At 56.9% G+C, this 15,465-nt stretch overlaps 1 protein-coding gene across 10 annotated transcripts in view; it reads left to right on the forward strand.

Moving 5' to 3' along the window:
- Positions 1–1,321: 1,321 nt before the first annotated feature.
- Positions 1,322–15,465, forward strand: part of Bcl9l (B cell CLL/lymphoma 9 like) — a 29,321-nt gene continuing 15,177 nt past the window's right edge. The window contains exons 1-2 of one of the 10 annotated variants that reach the window (XM_023721038.1): positions 1,324–1,964; positions 8,012–8,069. The gene's annotated coding sequence lies outside the window, so the exon portion shown is untranslated. Of the gene's footprint in view, positions 1,965–2,569; positions 2,631–2,680; positions 2,775–3,296; positions 3,343–3,430; positions 3,459–6,346; positions 6,509–7,611; positions 7,678–8,011; positions 8,070–15,465 lie in introns of those variants that run through there. The other 9 variants (XM_023721044.1, XM_023721043.1, XM_023721042.1 and 6 more) reach the window with 9 other exon arrangements.

Here is a 15,465-nt window from a genome sequence, read left to right on the forward strand (position 1 = left end):
GCAGGCGCATGGGCTGGCCCTCAGGAATCTTTTGGGGTTCATCAGATACATTCACTGGTGAAACCAGACAAAACATGTAAAAGAGCATGGAGGTGGTTGTACAGAAGGGGTAAGTGGGGGGGGGGCAGGGAGATGGGTCAGTAGAATAAGCGCTTCCCTGGCATGCGCAAGGGCCTGAGTTCAATCCCTAGTTCCACCAAAAAAAAAAAAAAAAAAAAAAAGTGAAAGAAAAAGACCAGGGCTGGGGAGATGGCTCAGTAGAATAAGCGCTTCCCTGGCAGGTACGGGAAACAAGGAGTCTTTCTTTGCCAAAGTAGTTAATGCTCATTGCTTGTAATATAGAAGTTTTTTGTTGTTGTTGTTTTGTTTTGGCAGAACCAGTGATTGAACTCAGGCCCTTGTGCTTGCCAGGCAAGCACTTATTCTACTGAGCCATCTTCCTGGCCCTGTAATATAGAAGGAATGGGTCCTGGCAGAGGAGATCAAATTGGATCCTGGGTTTAGCATTTTAGCCATGTAACCCGAGTGTGCCTTAGGTAATGCAAGCCTCAGTCTCTTCACCTGTATAAGGGGACCATAGCAGCTTTCTTCTGGGTTTGTGGGAAACGTTGAAATAACACGTGAAATGCTTTAAAAAATATTTTTTACTATTTATTTCTCAATGTATCTACAGCCTAAAGAGCAGTGTGTGTGTGTGTGTGTGTGTGTGTGTGTGTGTGTAGGTTTTAAGGTTAGGAGAGAGTTCTTTTGAGAAGACAAAGGTTTCACTCCCATAAATAATTTTTAGCATCCCCTGGAGCTGCTGAGGATTCAGATGAAAAAAATTCTGTCTGTGTCCTGAAGGGCCTCGTGGTCTATTAGAAGAAGATGAATAAAGACATGCTCGGTGCATAATGGATGTGGGTGGTTACAATGAAGAGAGGACTCAGCGTGGTGTGCGAGATGTGTGTGTGTGTGTGTGTGTGTGTGTGTGTGTGTGTGACTGTCATTCCTTCCAATCCCTGCAGATAGGAGAGTAGGTTTGTCAGACTTCTCCAGCCTGTGATGCTGCTGGCGCACCTCCTCCCTAGTCCTCAGGAATGGGGAAGAGAGCAGGATAGAAGCTTCCCTCCCCGCCCCCGGGCCAACCTGCCTCCCACCGGCCGGTCGGGCGCCTTACCGAGTCAGACCACTGGGAGGCTGGGGGAGCCGGGTTGGGCGAGGAGTCGAGCGAGATGGGGGAGCTCTTATTTTGACAGGGGCCTCTCCGGGCTCTGGTATGAAGGCAGAAGGAGGCAGCCAGAGAGCCCCGATGCTTATTCAGGCTGGGGAGAGGAGCCGAGTGGAGGGGCGCGCGAGGCTCCGGCAGTGCAGGGGAGTCCGGGGAGGCGGCGGCGCGCGGCGGAGCCAGTGGCTGGACATGCCCCGGACCCGGGGCCGCTGCACCACCGCCGCCGCCCGGAGCCAGCCGGCCGGACGCCAGCACGCCTGGGTCCCCCGGCGCCGCGCCGCGCGGGGGCTGCGACCCGGACCCTCGGCGTCCGAGCGACAATAAGCGCCCAACAGCCTCCTCCCGCCCCGCGCCCGCCGTCCCCGCGGGCCTCGGGGAAAGTGAAAGGAGGAGGCGAAGGAAGGAAGGAAGGAAGGGAGGAGGAGCGGGAGCCCGAGCCGTGCGGTCCGGGGCCGAGACCCCAGCCCCGAGCTCCGGCCTCGGGGAGTGCGCGCGCTCTCCCGCCGCGGCTCGGCGCCCACGACCATGCTCCACTGTGGGGAGGCAGGAACCCAGGCGCCCAGCAATCCCCGGATACCCTCTTCCTGGCCGGGCTGGTGTTGAGATCAAGGCTTCCAGGATCAAAAGATCACCGCCTGCCCGCCTTCTCCGCACCTCCAGCTGAAGAGCAGGAGGACCCCAACCCACCCTCCGACCCTGACCTGGTCATGGCGTCCAGCTCCGGCCTGGCGTGAGGACCCCCGGCCTGTGCGAGGTGAGGGGTGGGCTGGGGGCGAGGGCGAAAGTCATGTCAGGTCAGCAGGAGCTGGAGAAGGGAGATCCAGTTTGAATTGGGGAGGGGAAACACGTTCTGATTGTCTCTTGCCCTCTGGCACATACCCCCAGGCTGTTTAAGGAGCCGGCGATGCCCGCAGGGTCAAGGGAGACTATGCTTAGACCCCCAGCTTGGTTGGCAGCCCTAGAGCACGGGCAGAAGGGCTTAGGGGCAGCCGGGGGACCCTGCCACCCTAGCGTAGAGAACAAGGCCGGCCTTGGGCCAGCTGGAGCAGCGAACCCTGCCCTGGGGGCTTCTGGGAGATGTAGTCCCCCTCCCAGGCTCACCAGAACAGTGGGTGCCAGTACCCCAGCACTCCTTCCTCGGCTGATAGGATCTCCAGGAGGAGGAGGTGGATAGGGACTGGGGAGAGCTGGGTTCACTTCTGCCCGCAGGCGCTGCTTTTGAGCAGGAGGAGTCTGAGTGGAGGAGCCTCCCCCGCCGAGGATTCCGAGTGTTGTGGGCTTGGCTGGGGGTGGGGCAGCCTCACAGTTCCTTGGAGGTGTCCCTGCGGGAGGGGAGGTGGCCCCTCTCTTGGTCCCGAGGAACCCTTGTGCGAAGTATGTGAGGAAGAGAAGTGAGACTTGGGCCTCCTGTCTTCCTGGGGTATGTCCTACCCCAGGGCTACTGGAATTTGGTTTTAGAAGAGAGAGAAGTCTGTTCTCCCCCTCTTCCTTTTGGGGGCCGGGAAGGAGAACATCCCTAAAAGTCTGGGAGTCTGGAGGGTGTCTCTGGAGTAGTGAAATCAATGTAAGCTTCTTTCTGTCTGTCTGTCCGGCTTCCTTCCTTCCGGGTTTTTCTGACACCCCCTGCCTCCCTCCTCCTCCTATCTGTCTGCTGCTTGGGGTTTGTGTCTGGGTCCCCCAGGGGAGGAGGGCTCCCTGCAGAGGAAAAGTGCTCTGGAAGAGGTGAGCTGGGCCCTTGACTGAGCCCTGGGAAAGGAGCTCCACTGCCCCCTGATCTTTTGCCGCCCTTCCTTCCTCCCAGCTTTGGGTACTGCCTCACTTGGGAGAGCTGTCTGTACTCTCTGTACCTCAGGTGCCTTTTCTGAAGGAGACCCGATGGGCGGGCGCGTGTCCATTCTCCCCCTCTCCTTAGCCTCTCTAGGGGACAGCTACTTCCTGAGGCAGGGGTTCCTCTACTGCTCCCAGCACAGGGTTGGCTGCCTTCTCTGGGTCAGGACCATGATTTCATGGCCCCAGGGGATGAGCATGCACAGGCCTTGTCTTCCTGGTGTCAGCTCTGGGCCCCTGCTGACAGAAGCCTTAGGACTGGGGGAGAGTGGAAGGTGAGGGTCAGCAAGGGAGGCCAGGATACGGTAAGCACCGCCCCTACCCCCATCTGCCTCCTTGGCTTCAGAGGACCAGGCTAGGAAGGCCAGTGTCCTGTCTGTCTCCCTCTAGGGGCTTCTCTGCTGTGTTGCTCTTCACTGAGGTGAGCTGGGGCTTCTTGTTGGGAAGGGTGAGGGCTAGAATATCATGTTGCATCCAGAGTGATTCTTGTGTAGGATCTCTAGCTGGAGATGGGTTCTGGAGGCTCAGAATGAGTATATGCTGGAGTGGAGAGTCCAGGAAGGAGCAGATGATTATAGGGTCCTAGAGAATGATTGGTGGGCCGCAGAGATCTGGGGGTAGCCTATCATTGGTAATTTGGGACCTACTGATCTTGCTTGTTGAAAATGCACTGGGCACCCATGACTCCACTATGGATTCCAGGTAGCTGGCTTAAGCAGGAGCCTGGGCTGGGGGTGAGCTTCTTTAACCAGGCAGGGCAGTCGCCTTCTGGGCAGAGGCCTAGCGGGTGGCAGTGTCGACTCAGCAAGGGCTGGAATGCCTGGCACCTGCTTTAGATTAAAAGAGATGCTGTGCAGAGGGGGGCTGCCTGTCTGTGTGCTAACTCGTGGCTGGGATGGAGCTCCAGGGAGCCCAGGAGCATGGGGAGAGGAAAGCAATGGGATTGTGAGTGGCAGCAGTTCTTGAAAGACTGGAGGGAACCAACAGTCACCCAGACCTGCAGCCTCTCCTCCAGGGAGTCTAAGAGGAGAAGCTGGGGGCGCCTCCATACTGCCTCTGGCGCCAGCACCGCAGGCTGAAGTTCTGTCCCCGTGCCTAAGGGCAGCTCCAGGGAGCCAGGGTGTCTGTGTCCAGTTTTCCCAGGATCAAAAGAGGCCCGCAAGGAGGTAGGAGCACTTTGGAGTTTCTGCTGCCCTGATGTCACTATTATTCTTCCTGGGCCTCTTTGGTGGCAGATAGGTACCTCAAGAGCCTGGGCACCCGAGGGTGAAAGAGAAATGGCATCCTTTGCTTCCTTGTAGCAGAGCCCTGGGCACTGTCCAGGTGTTGACCTGGGTGGAGGGGACAGAGGGGGTATGGCACCGTGGGAAAGTGGGCAGCCGTGGGAGCGAAGCGGGTACAGGCTAGGTGCCGTGGGCAGGGAGCTTCTGCCAAGTCCGCTCTCCCTCGGGTGGGGCCACTGTTCCAGGGACTGGCTCAACCTGTTGAGCACCTGGCTGCTCTAGCTTGGCATTTGTGCCCCTGCCTTCAGCCCCAACAGCTGCCCACCATATCCACACTGGGTAGGGGGCTTTACTTCCAAGATCTGGGGAAAGAGGCTCAGATTGGCCTGAAGGAACAGGTGGGGACTCCTGCCAGGGCTCAAGATCACTTCTCTGTGGCGCTGAGTTCCCCAAGTCCCTTTTTTGAATTCCCAGAACTAGAGCTGTAGGGCTGGGTGACCAGGGCCAGGAGCTGAGGGACTGAGTGAAGAAGGCCACATCCCTGGAGCGCCACACTGCTGCATACCACTTGGATGGGCAGTCCTGAAGGGCAGCTTGGCATCTCTTCTGCTGGGTGCCAGGGCCAGGCCTCCAGTGCCCCACCTCTAGCCTGGCCTGGCCTGGCCTGGCCTCCCCTCCCATTCCTCCCTGGGTGTGCTCTTGGCCATCCTTGGTGAGGGATGGAGGGGTCGGGGGTAGGAAGGGGGAAGTAAGGGCATTCTAGCTGCCTTGGAGGGGTGACTTCCTGAGTGTAGGGGTATGTGGTATTGCCTCAGTTACCCCTAGGCTCCCCCTCTTCCTGGAGGGGAGGCAGGGGCTTGGTTCTGGAGGGTTGTTTGCTCACTCCATTCTGAGTGGGGATTCCTAGAAGACCCCAGACTCCAAGGGTTTTTGTTCTTTCCCACCCCTCTGATCCCTTAGCTCAGGGCTCTGCTAGTTGTCAAGGAGCCAGACCCAGGATAGTACTCTGAGGGAAAGAAGGGCTCACCACTGCCTGTTAGTGGGAAAAGGCACAGGTAGGTTCACCTTCCTCAGAGCTGAGGAGATATGGAGGCTTTCTCCTGCCCGTTCACTTTTCCTATCAGTGCGAAAGCCAAAGCCTTTCCTTCCTTGCCCTCCTTCCAGCAGCCCTGCCTACTTGGCTCTGGGCTGGCTGTCCCTCCTAAGCTTGGCACTTCTTTCTGGGCCCCCTTCCCCATAGGCTGGGACTCCCTCATCAGCCCCTCTTCCTTCCACCCGGCTGGTTGCTCTGGCCTGTCCTGTCCCTCCCCCACCCCTAACTGGGAATGGCCCTGAATCCAGCATTTCCAGCATTTCGAAACCAGGATTGTTTTGAAATCCCTGAGAGCTTCTCCACCCCCTCTAGCTTCCCTCCCTACTAGGAGAGGGACATTGTCCTCTAATCTGACTTCACTTGTGTACTTGGAGGTGGTGTGTTTGAGTTTGTGTGCTAGCACATGGCCAGGTACTATGCGTGTGCATATGGAGGGGCGTCCCCGAGTGAGTGTATTCATCAGGTGGTGGTTTTGTGTGCCTGGCTGATGTGGACAGTCCCAGGCTCTCCTGGGCTGGCTCTTACTATGCAAGACTCTAGGTTTCAAAAAAAAAAAAAAAAGACTCTAGGGGTCTTATCCAGCCCCTGCTTAGAGTTAGTAGTCATGGAGTTACCTTGAATGTTGTCTGTCTCACAGCCACATGTGGTGGAGCGTCTCAGAGGAGTGTGCCGGGGGTGTGTCTCATGGTGCGTGCATGTGTGTGTATGCGCATGCGAGTACACGCATGCACTTTGTGTCTCTCCCCGCCTCCTCCTGCTCCCTGGGAACATATCTGGGGTGTGTAGTCACAGGTCTCCTGCGGCCTGGGACGTGGAGTCCTCTGCTCTTTGATAGGGAGGTTTCCTGGAGCAAGGCCTAGGCTTCTGGCAGCTCTGTGGTCCTTGGAGAGAGAGTGGCAGAGTGGGGACACTTTGGGATAAACATTCTCTGAAGGTGGGCCCGATGCTCCGCCTCTCACAGTGACTACTCTGCACCTGAGGGGTCCTGCACCACCAGCCTGTCTTCTAGTCCTGAGGGTAGAGTGGTGGCTGCTAAGGAAGGTTCAGGGAAGGAATGGGCTGCAGTCACTTGTTTCATTGGGGACAAGGAACAGCCAGTCACATTGCATCTGGGTGTTTGTTGGCACTGAAGATTCAGAAAAGTTGACTGCTTTGGTAAGGGTGAATAGTAGAACAAGACACATTTTCTGTGGAGGAGAAGACAGAAGGGCCTGGAGTTCAAGCATGATCCAGGGAAATCCTTCCTGAGATTTAATCTCACTCGTTACCTACCAGTTAGCCAGTGTTTTTTTTTTTTGTTTGTTTGTTTGTTTGTTTTTGTTTTTTTGCGGAACCAGGGATTGAACTGAGGCCCTTGCATCTGCCAGTGATTGTGGACTTAAGTTGGTTTGGGATTCAGGCCCTAGAAGCGCTGCTACCGTTCCATGGCTCAGTTTCCCTTCCTGGGATCTCAGGCTATAATTGAATGCTTTCCTGTAGGAGTACATGTGGCAAGTCCGAGAGAAACAAGAGGGCTGAGTAAGGGGCTGTGGTATGAGTGCAGGAGGTGGACCTGAGGATAGGCAGTCTCTTACCCCTCATGCCAGTGGCCTCTGCTCTCACCAGGCACAGTGGGAAGGAGGGAGGGCTGGAGGCACAGGTTGGTACAGCGCTCAGTGACCCAGCAGGGGGAGGGCCTTGGCAAGGAGTTTTCAGTTTATTTCTCAATCTCGGTCTCTGAGACACGTACACACACGTCACTGCAGACACCTTCAGGAGATGAGCCCTGAAAAGTCACCAGGCGGTGGTAGGGTAGGGTGGTGCCAGATGGGGCCCTGTGAAGCCACTTGCATTCAGGTGGGTGCCTTGTACCACCCACCCCCTAGCTTTGGAAGTGGTGCTCAGGCAGAGGACCCCTCCCAAAGACCCTGTCCTGGGCTAGGAAGCTACACAGGCTAGAGAGGGTTAAGTCTGGTTGGCAGGGACAGCCCCCCCCCCAGTGCAGTGAGAGAGAGGGAGGGGTGGTTAGCAGCTTGCTCTAGTTGGCGCCTCTCCCAGAATTCTTCGGAAAAGAACTCCCCTTTGACCCCCAGTACAAACTCAGCCCAGCCACCAGCCTCCCTCTGCCTGCTGTGGGAGCTTCATGCAGCCCCCTCTCCTGAAATACTGAAGTGCACCCTAGGACCCTCCCACCCAGACTTTGTATTTCCTGGGAGAGGGCCGCAGCCAGCAAGACCGCCCAGGAACACAGGATTCACAGCCATTCTTCTCCCTGATAGGATAACCTGAGGGTGACTGCCGCTGGAAGCTGGGATCCTCTGCCTTCCATGCGCACCCTCCCCCAGGTCCGTGCCCTCCCCCAGGTCCTCAGGCCAGGTCAGGTCGTGGGAGTTGCCCCTCCTCTCTCCCTGTGAGGCCAAGATCTCAGGGAACTCTGCAGGCTTCCAGTGCCTTCTCCTTTCCTCTTCCAGGAGGGGGAGTGGCGTTGTGGGGCAGCTGGGTCAGGCCTGGCTCCCAGCCAGTCCACAGAAGTCCTGGGGAGGGGGGCAGTCCAGACACTTCCTGGAGTTGCAGACTGTGCGCGTGTGTACTTGTTTGGTTGGGGGGGGGGACGGCTCTGGGAGGGGAGGGGCGGAGAGTGCTGGCCTGGAGCTTCTAGCTGTGACCCTCTCTCCACAGGGAGCCCCCATCCCAGACCACACCCTTGAGCCCGAGCCCAGCACACACTATTCCAGAGGTGAGCGGTCCATGTGCTCCTGTGTGTCCTTCTGAGCCTCCCTGATCTCTGTCTGCAGTGGCCATGGCTGCATCATCCTGGCTTAGCCTCCTGCCTGGCTTTTGTCTTTTGGCCCCTCCTCCTGGCTTTCTGCCCCCACTTCTCCTTGCACTCCCTCCTCCTAGAGGAGGGAGGCCTCCTCTATCTCCTGGGGTACAGACAGCCTTCAATTTGGAGTCCCGGGAGGGAGTGAACTGGAACTGGCACAGAGAGGGTTAAAGCCATTTTCTAAACTGGATCTTTCCCTGGGTGGGAGCTGGGGAGGTTGAGCCCAGTTGCTGGCCCTGGAAGGTGAGTAGATTTCTTGGTTGTACCATTAATGGCTTTGGCCTCTACTGGCTGAGTCAAAGCCAGAGTGGCTACCAGCCATGGTAGTGTGGTTCTTTGCTGCTCTGGCCCCGTAGATGGGGCACACGCGCACACACGCGCGCGCACACACACACACACACACAAACACATAGCCTCCCTCCCTCCCCTTCTTCTTTACTTAGCAACAACTCCCTGAATTCACAACAAACACTCCTGTGGGCTCCTGTCTGACTAGAGAAAGCTGGAGGAAGCCAGGGACAGGGAGGAGGTGGTGCCTCTCCTGGGCTGTCCCAGAGGGAGGGGCTTTTAGTCCCTTCATCTGCTGTCCCCACCCTCCCCACTGGAGGTGTCTGCCCCCTCAGGTCCCAGGAGGAAGTGGACCAACTTTCACCTCCACAGTGAAAATAGTGGTGTGCAGGTGGGTGGGGAGCAGGGATTGGACTCCACCCTTCCCTGGCAAGTCCCACTTGACCTTTGACCCCCATCTGGGGGTGAGAGGGTAGCCAGCTCCTCTCTAGCCAAGGGCATCTCTCAGCAAGGGTTCTGTGCTGTAGTCCTGGAAACTTGCCTTGTGACCTTATGGACTGTTAGGGACCTGGATGGGTGAGAAGGTAAAGGATTGGGCCTGGGTGGTGGAGTGCGGGGAGGCCCTAGAACTTTGCTCTCTGGAGCTCAGGCCAGGCAAAGCACCTGTGTAGAGGGGGTTGGGAGCGGCGCTCTCTCTTTGATCTCTTCCAGGCAGGAACCATGGCCTCCAGTGCAGACTGTGGTACCCATCAGGCACTGAGGGAGGGCATGGGGGTTAAGGGTGTGAGGCCCAGACATTCTTTCGTCATAGCAGGGCTAAGATCATGGCCCATCTGCATTGTGCAAGGATTGAGATCCCAACTGCTGGACTGTCTGGGTTCAAATCCTGGCTCTTCTGACTATGGGCTGTGTGTCTTGGGCAGGTTACTTAACTCCCCTGTTCCTTTTCTTACCTGTAGAGTGGGAATAATAAAAGTAATTCCCAAGGCTGCCCATGGCAGTGCATGTTTGTAGTTCCAACTATTCTGGAGGCTGAAGCAGGACGATTGAGCCCAGGGGTTAAGGCCAGCCTTGGTAACACAGAGAGAGAGAGAGACCCTGGCTTAAAATAAATACATAAATCAAAGTGCTTTTTAGTAGAGTTGGTTTGGAGATTAAATTAGAAAATATCATGAAGAGTTTAAGTAAATGCTCAATATGTGGTAGAGACCTTCTTCTCTGTCATTAGTTGGAGTTCTTAGGAGCTCCAGCCCTCCCAGGGCCTTTAGGAAGGGTAGCACTTGGTAGCAGTGGAGGAATTGTGGGTATGGAAAAGAGGCACTTTACACTCCTGGATTCTAATGTTTTTCCAGATCCCCCTTTTGCTGCCTCAGTTTCCCTACTGCTAGTGTCAGCTGACACTTGATTGCAAGTTTTCTAAATAGATAGCTGTGGGTCTAGGGAGCTGAGGGTACATCTCCCTCCCTATCTCCCCAGGCACAGGCACACACCCCCTCCTGGGCCATTTGCCCCTTCAGTCTCGGCCCCCCCTCTCACCTCCACTCCATTGCTGCACCATTCGCAGTTTGATGGCCCCCTCTTCTTCCTGACCTAGGGGTCAGGGACCTTCATTGAGAAGAAAGGTGGCTTTGCAGGGCTGTGGTATAGATGGCAGCTATTAGGTGCCTCAGGTCTCAGGTCCTCTGGATTGCCCACCTGGGCAGTTCCCCAAGTGTGGAGGGGCAGTACCTGGGCCTGTGCTATGTGGAGAAGCCCAGCTGGGCATGCCCAGCACTTTGGGGAGGGAGGGACCACGCTGAGCTGGATGCAGAGCAGTCATGTCAGTGTCTCTGGTGTCCAGAAGGCACCCCGGAACCTTTCCTGGGGCTGTAGGGCTGAGTGTGGGCAGTGCTGTGGAGTCCAGTTTTAGCCTTGTGTCTCCTGGGTCAGGGAGCCTGCAAGTGCCACTGGGAAGGGAGCGGCGTGGTGGGAGGGCTGGGGAGTCCCTAGCACACTGCAGTTTGGGGTGTACCTGCAGCCGACCGACAGGTGTTCTGATCTTCTGAGGATTAGGAAGTGGTAGAAGTATCTGGGTACCAGGGCTCCTGAGCCCAAGAGAGATGCCCTCTCTGACCCTGTACAAGGGGTGCCATGGGTCAGAGCCCCTGGCTCTGCTCCCCACCTTTCTGGGACAGAGAGGACGTTCCCTGCCATGGGCCTGGGACATGAGGGGGCACTGTCCGCCTGGGCTGTACCTCACTGCTGGGCAGACCAGGCCTTCCGTGCCCAGCCTCTGGAGCCTATTCCTTGGGCAGGCTGGGGCTATTTTTGGGATTGGGCTGGGGCTCTGGGGCTGGTTTCAGATGTTCCAGTATGAACAGGAGAAAATGGGAACAGATGGCTGGAGGGTTCTGATCAGCGGGTCCTGCTGGGAGCAGGTTATTTTTAGGACCTTGTTAACCCTTTGGGGGATTGCGGGGCCACCCCAAGAGGAACAATCTTCTCTAGTCAAAAGGAGAACAGGTCTTCTCCCTGAACTTTCTACTTTCCAGAACCACTGGTCAGTTGCCTTTCTTTCTGTCCCAGATCGTCTGCTCTTTAAAGAGGTCCATGGGAAAAGAGTAGCTTGACTTTCTTCCAGCGCAGTCCCACAAGGTGGCTGCTGAAGGTTGGGCAGCAGGTGGGTGGCTGGTGGACAGGATGCGCCACTTGGAAGCAGAGTCCCTGTTCACTTGCTTCCTAGGGTTTTGAGACAGACCTGAAGCTAAGAGGTGGATACCCTTTCTGTTCATGCTCTGGGTTTGAGTGTGTCAGGGAAGCCAGGGAGGCCTGGGTTGAGCCTGCACTGGGATCCAGCCTGAAGGAGGGCAGGGAGAGCCTCGACTTTGTATTTGCAGATACCAATATGACTTGGGCACAGTAAGGGCAAATATCTAGATGATTCCTACCTTCACAAAGTGCACCTTTACCACGTGCATTTGGGTGCCATGGCAAGGGATAAAGTAGGGGACATCAAGGCCAGAGGTGGGGTTCTGAGAGCTAGTATAGCTTAGGCATTGTTAGTTTCACTACAGTTATCTCACTCTCTGAAATTACCCCTCCCCCTTTTTGAGACAGGGTCTTGCTAGGTAGTCCAGGGGGCCTTGAACTTGCTGTGAGCCTCCTGCTACCGCCTCCCAAGTGCTGGGATTATAGGCATGGAATCATGGAATCCACCATGCCCAGCTAATTATCCTCATTTGCCAATGAGGAAACTGAGGCTGAGAGGGGCAAAGGGGTAGACAGGGTCCCATAGCTCAGAAGGAGCAGTGTGCTTGGCATCGTGGCTGGCTGCACCGCTCCACAGTGCCCGCCAGGTCCCAAACCCAGTTTCTAGGAGGCTGCCCTGGGCACCAGAGCTCCTTAGGGAGCCCTGTCACTGGACCAGTGTGAAAAGGACCTGCAGGCAGGGGACCCTGCTGTCACTGCCCTCAGTCCCCTAAGCCCTCCTTGTCTGAGAGTGCCAAGACTGACACCAGAAACCCCATTTGGCCTTCCTGTCTCCCCTGCAGGAGGATCACAGGCATACATCCTGTCTCATCACCCCCACCCTGTCCTGGCCCACATGCCCCTGCTTCCTGGAGGGCCATGGCAGTCTGGATGTCGTTGTGGGCAGAGCGCCATGGCCCCCAGTTACTGCTGGTGCCAAGCGTTTGGGCCAGGCAGACGAGGCGAGGAGAGTGGAAGGATGTGCCTGCCTCTGGCCATACCTGGGAGAGAGCTGAGTGTGCAGGCAGGCAGGCAGACGGAGGGCAGGCATTGGGTGAGGTCCCGCCCGCCCGCCTGTGCCAGCGGCCTGCCCGAATCCACTCCTCCCACAATGGTCCCATTGTTCCCAGCAGCCAGGCAGTTTGAAGGAGGTTCCTCGGCCACTGGCCACCCCTACCCCCCTAAACCGGGGCCAGATTAACCCCTTGGAGGACCAAGGCCAGGTGATGGCCCACAGGGCACTGCCCTCATCCCTGTATACTGGAAGCAGGCTTGGGAAGTCACCGCCTACCCACGTGCATGCAGTGACAGGAAGAAAGGGGTGTTCCGCAGAATACATGGAGCACCTAGACCCTCTCCCACCCCCACTTGGGTGCAGGTGCCAGGGGGCAGGAAGTGCCAGTGGGGTGGCAGGCGGAGACCAGATATATTTGGGCTGGTGGGGCTAATTCCAGCCACCACCGCCTGCCCTACTGGCTCCTGAGCGCCTTTTCCTTCCTGTGAAACCAGAGCTGGGTTGGGCCTAGGTCAGGATTTCGGTGGATTTAAAGAGGCAGCACCATCGTTGCCAGCCAGGCTTCCTTCTCCCCCTCCCCAGGTGGTGTCTGGTGCTCAGAGAGGGCTGGAGAGTTTCAAGCTCCTCCCTCCCTTGCCCCGGGCTAACCCCTAGCCCTGGCTTCTGTTGGGGTACCAGGCTTTTGGCACTCCTTTCTCCCAGAGCCTTGGGTGGGTGGGGTGGGCGGGGGTGGGCTGTGGTTTCCTGTGTTGGCTGTTTGTGCCTGGCCCAGAGTGCCCGCCGCCTGCCTGGGCTTCCTGCCCTGTCTTGTTTCCTTGTGCCCCCCACCTCCACCTCAGCCCTCCCCAATGGGGGAGGGAGCAGCCAGGGATTGGGCAGCAATCTTTGGGGGCACCCTACTGCCAGAGCATGATTATTTCCCAAGGGCTGGCCATGCTCATCCTGGCTGAAGAAGCCAAGAGAAGTGAGGTGACCCCAGGTCTGTCCAGGCAATGCCACTAGTGCTCACAGGCTCCAGAAGGATCGTGGGCGAGAAAGGACGGCCTCCCTCACCTCCATCCAGACCTGGTCCTTTAGAGATCTGTACTCTGAGAGTCTAGGAAGGAGAATTTCTCTGTCCCATGGGATTGGCCTGGCCTGACCTTACCCTGAGGCTACAGGTGGGGCAGGGTTGGAAACTCCCAGGCAAAACCTCCCAAGCAAAGATGGTTGATTTGCATGTTGTCCTTTGGCAGGGGGTGGGGGTAGGTGAGGAGAGCTGCTAGCTGCTAGGAACCCAGGCAGGGGAAGTCCCCACATTGAGGGTCCCAAACAACACCTTTGTCCCTGAGCAGATTTCCTGCTGGGTGAGGAGTCCTGGACCTCACTGGTTGGCAGAATCACCATCTCAGGAAGAGGAAGTGACCTGCTCGGTAGAGAAAAACATCCAAGGACTAGGGGCCTGACACCCAGGAGAAAGGGGACTCTCAACTGTTTTCTCAGGGACTGTACCTTTCTGAGTCAGAGGCCAAGTATCTCATCTCTGTTGTCTCCAGTAGGACCCTGTCCCTTACTGGGGACACAAGGAGTCCTAGCTGCCTTCTTCCTCTGCTAGAGGGGCCAGGGACCTGCTCACTGCAAGCGCTTTTGCAATATTGGCGGTTAAACCCGCGTTTTTGCACTCAGCTACATCCCTAGCCTCGCTCCCCCCGCCCCTTTTTTGAGATAGGATCTTGCTAAGTTGCCCAGACTGGATTTGAACTTGTTAGTACTTCAACCTTCTCAAGTGCTGGGATTATGGGCACTATTGATTTCCAAAACACTTTTTCCCCTCCATTTTTATGTATTTGGTACAGGGTCTCACTACACAGCTCTGGACTCATAATGATCCTCCTGTTTTCAGCCTCCCCAGTGCTGGGATTACAAACCCACCGTGCCTGGACTTGGTCACCTGCTCAGTGCGCCCAAGGGCAGGGCCGGTGTGGCATGTGGGACCAGGGATGGAACCCCTGTCCCTATGCTTACCGAAGCAGGTGCTTAGTCCACTGAGCGATCTCTCCAGCCCCAAAACTTTTACAGGTTTTTGTTGTTGTTTTTTCAGTTGTGGGAAAGGGCCTCTCTCAAGGGCAAGCACTCTACCAATGAGCTATATGCCACTCTGGGGTGGGTTTGAGCAGTGCAGTTAGACACATGGTCAACCAAGATGGTCAACCAAGCAGAGGCTCCCAACTTGGAAACAGGCCTGGGAATGTCTGCCCTACCTGTGACAGCCGGCGGGGGGGAGGGGCAGAGCTGGTGCATCTGACTGGAGGCTGTGGGCACTGCCTTCCTGTCTGTCACTTCCAGCCTAGGCCAAGCGCCCCTTAACCTGTGGGCTGCTTCAGTAGGCTTGGGCTCCCCGTCGTCGCTGTGTTACACAGCAGGGGGAAAATGATCTCAGGCTCTTTGCCTCAGCCACCTTGCCTCAGGGCACATTCTCTTGGGCACGGTCCTGGCCTTTCATTCTGGTGACTCGCACCTGCTCCCTGTGTGTGAGTACACACCAGCTCTCTCCTCCCCACCTCCTAAGAGCACCGTGTTCCCAGAGTTCCAGGCCCATCCTTCCATCGCAGGGGCTGCTGGCCTGGTGCTGGGAAGGCCCCTTCATCAGGATTAAAAACTACCAGGGCACACAGCAGCCCTCCTTCCTCCCACGGCCAGACCAGACTGCCCAGGTGTCTCCTGGGACTGAGTGTAGAGTAGGAGGGGTCTTTGGGAGCTGGGGACTCCTGAGGGGCAGGGGGGAGGTGTGAGATGGGAAAGTCCTGACTCATCCATGCTTGACTCAGCTTGCCCTGCGCCCTGCGGCTGGGTGGGAGCAGGGGGTGGAGTTCTAGATGGGAAAGAACTCTTTTAAGATTCTTCTGAGAAGCCTTGGCCTTACTGGGGACACTAACTGGATGAACTTTCTAGCACCCTTTCCAAATTATGATAGCTCCCCCCCCCACTCCACCCACCAGGGTTTGAACCCAGGGCATTTATACTGAGCATCTTGCTTTTATTTGCAGTTAACTCCTGCCTCAGCCTCCTGAGTGCCGGGATTATAGAGTATGAGCCCCCAGGCCTGGCTAGGTCCTCAACTTTTGAGGTTGGAAACAGGACAGGGGCCTTTGCCCTGTCGTGCACCTTCCCAGCATCAGCTGAAACAGAAGCCCACCTATCTGGCATAGGCTCCCGTATGTCTCTGCAGTGCCTGGAGTGGGTGTCCTGACACTCCCACATCTGTCAAGTGACCTAAGGGTGCATCACTTCCTTTCTCCA

This window comes from Octodon degus, unplaced genomic scaffold (assembly GCF_000260255.1).
Source record: "Octodon degus isolate 3935 unplaced genomic scaffold, OctDeg1.0 scaffold00080, whole genome shotgun sequence".
Lineage (NCBI taxonomy): Eukaryota > Metazoa > Chordata > Mammalia > Rodentia > Octodontidae > Octodon > Octodon degus.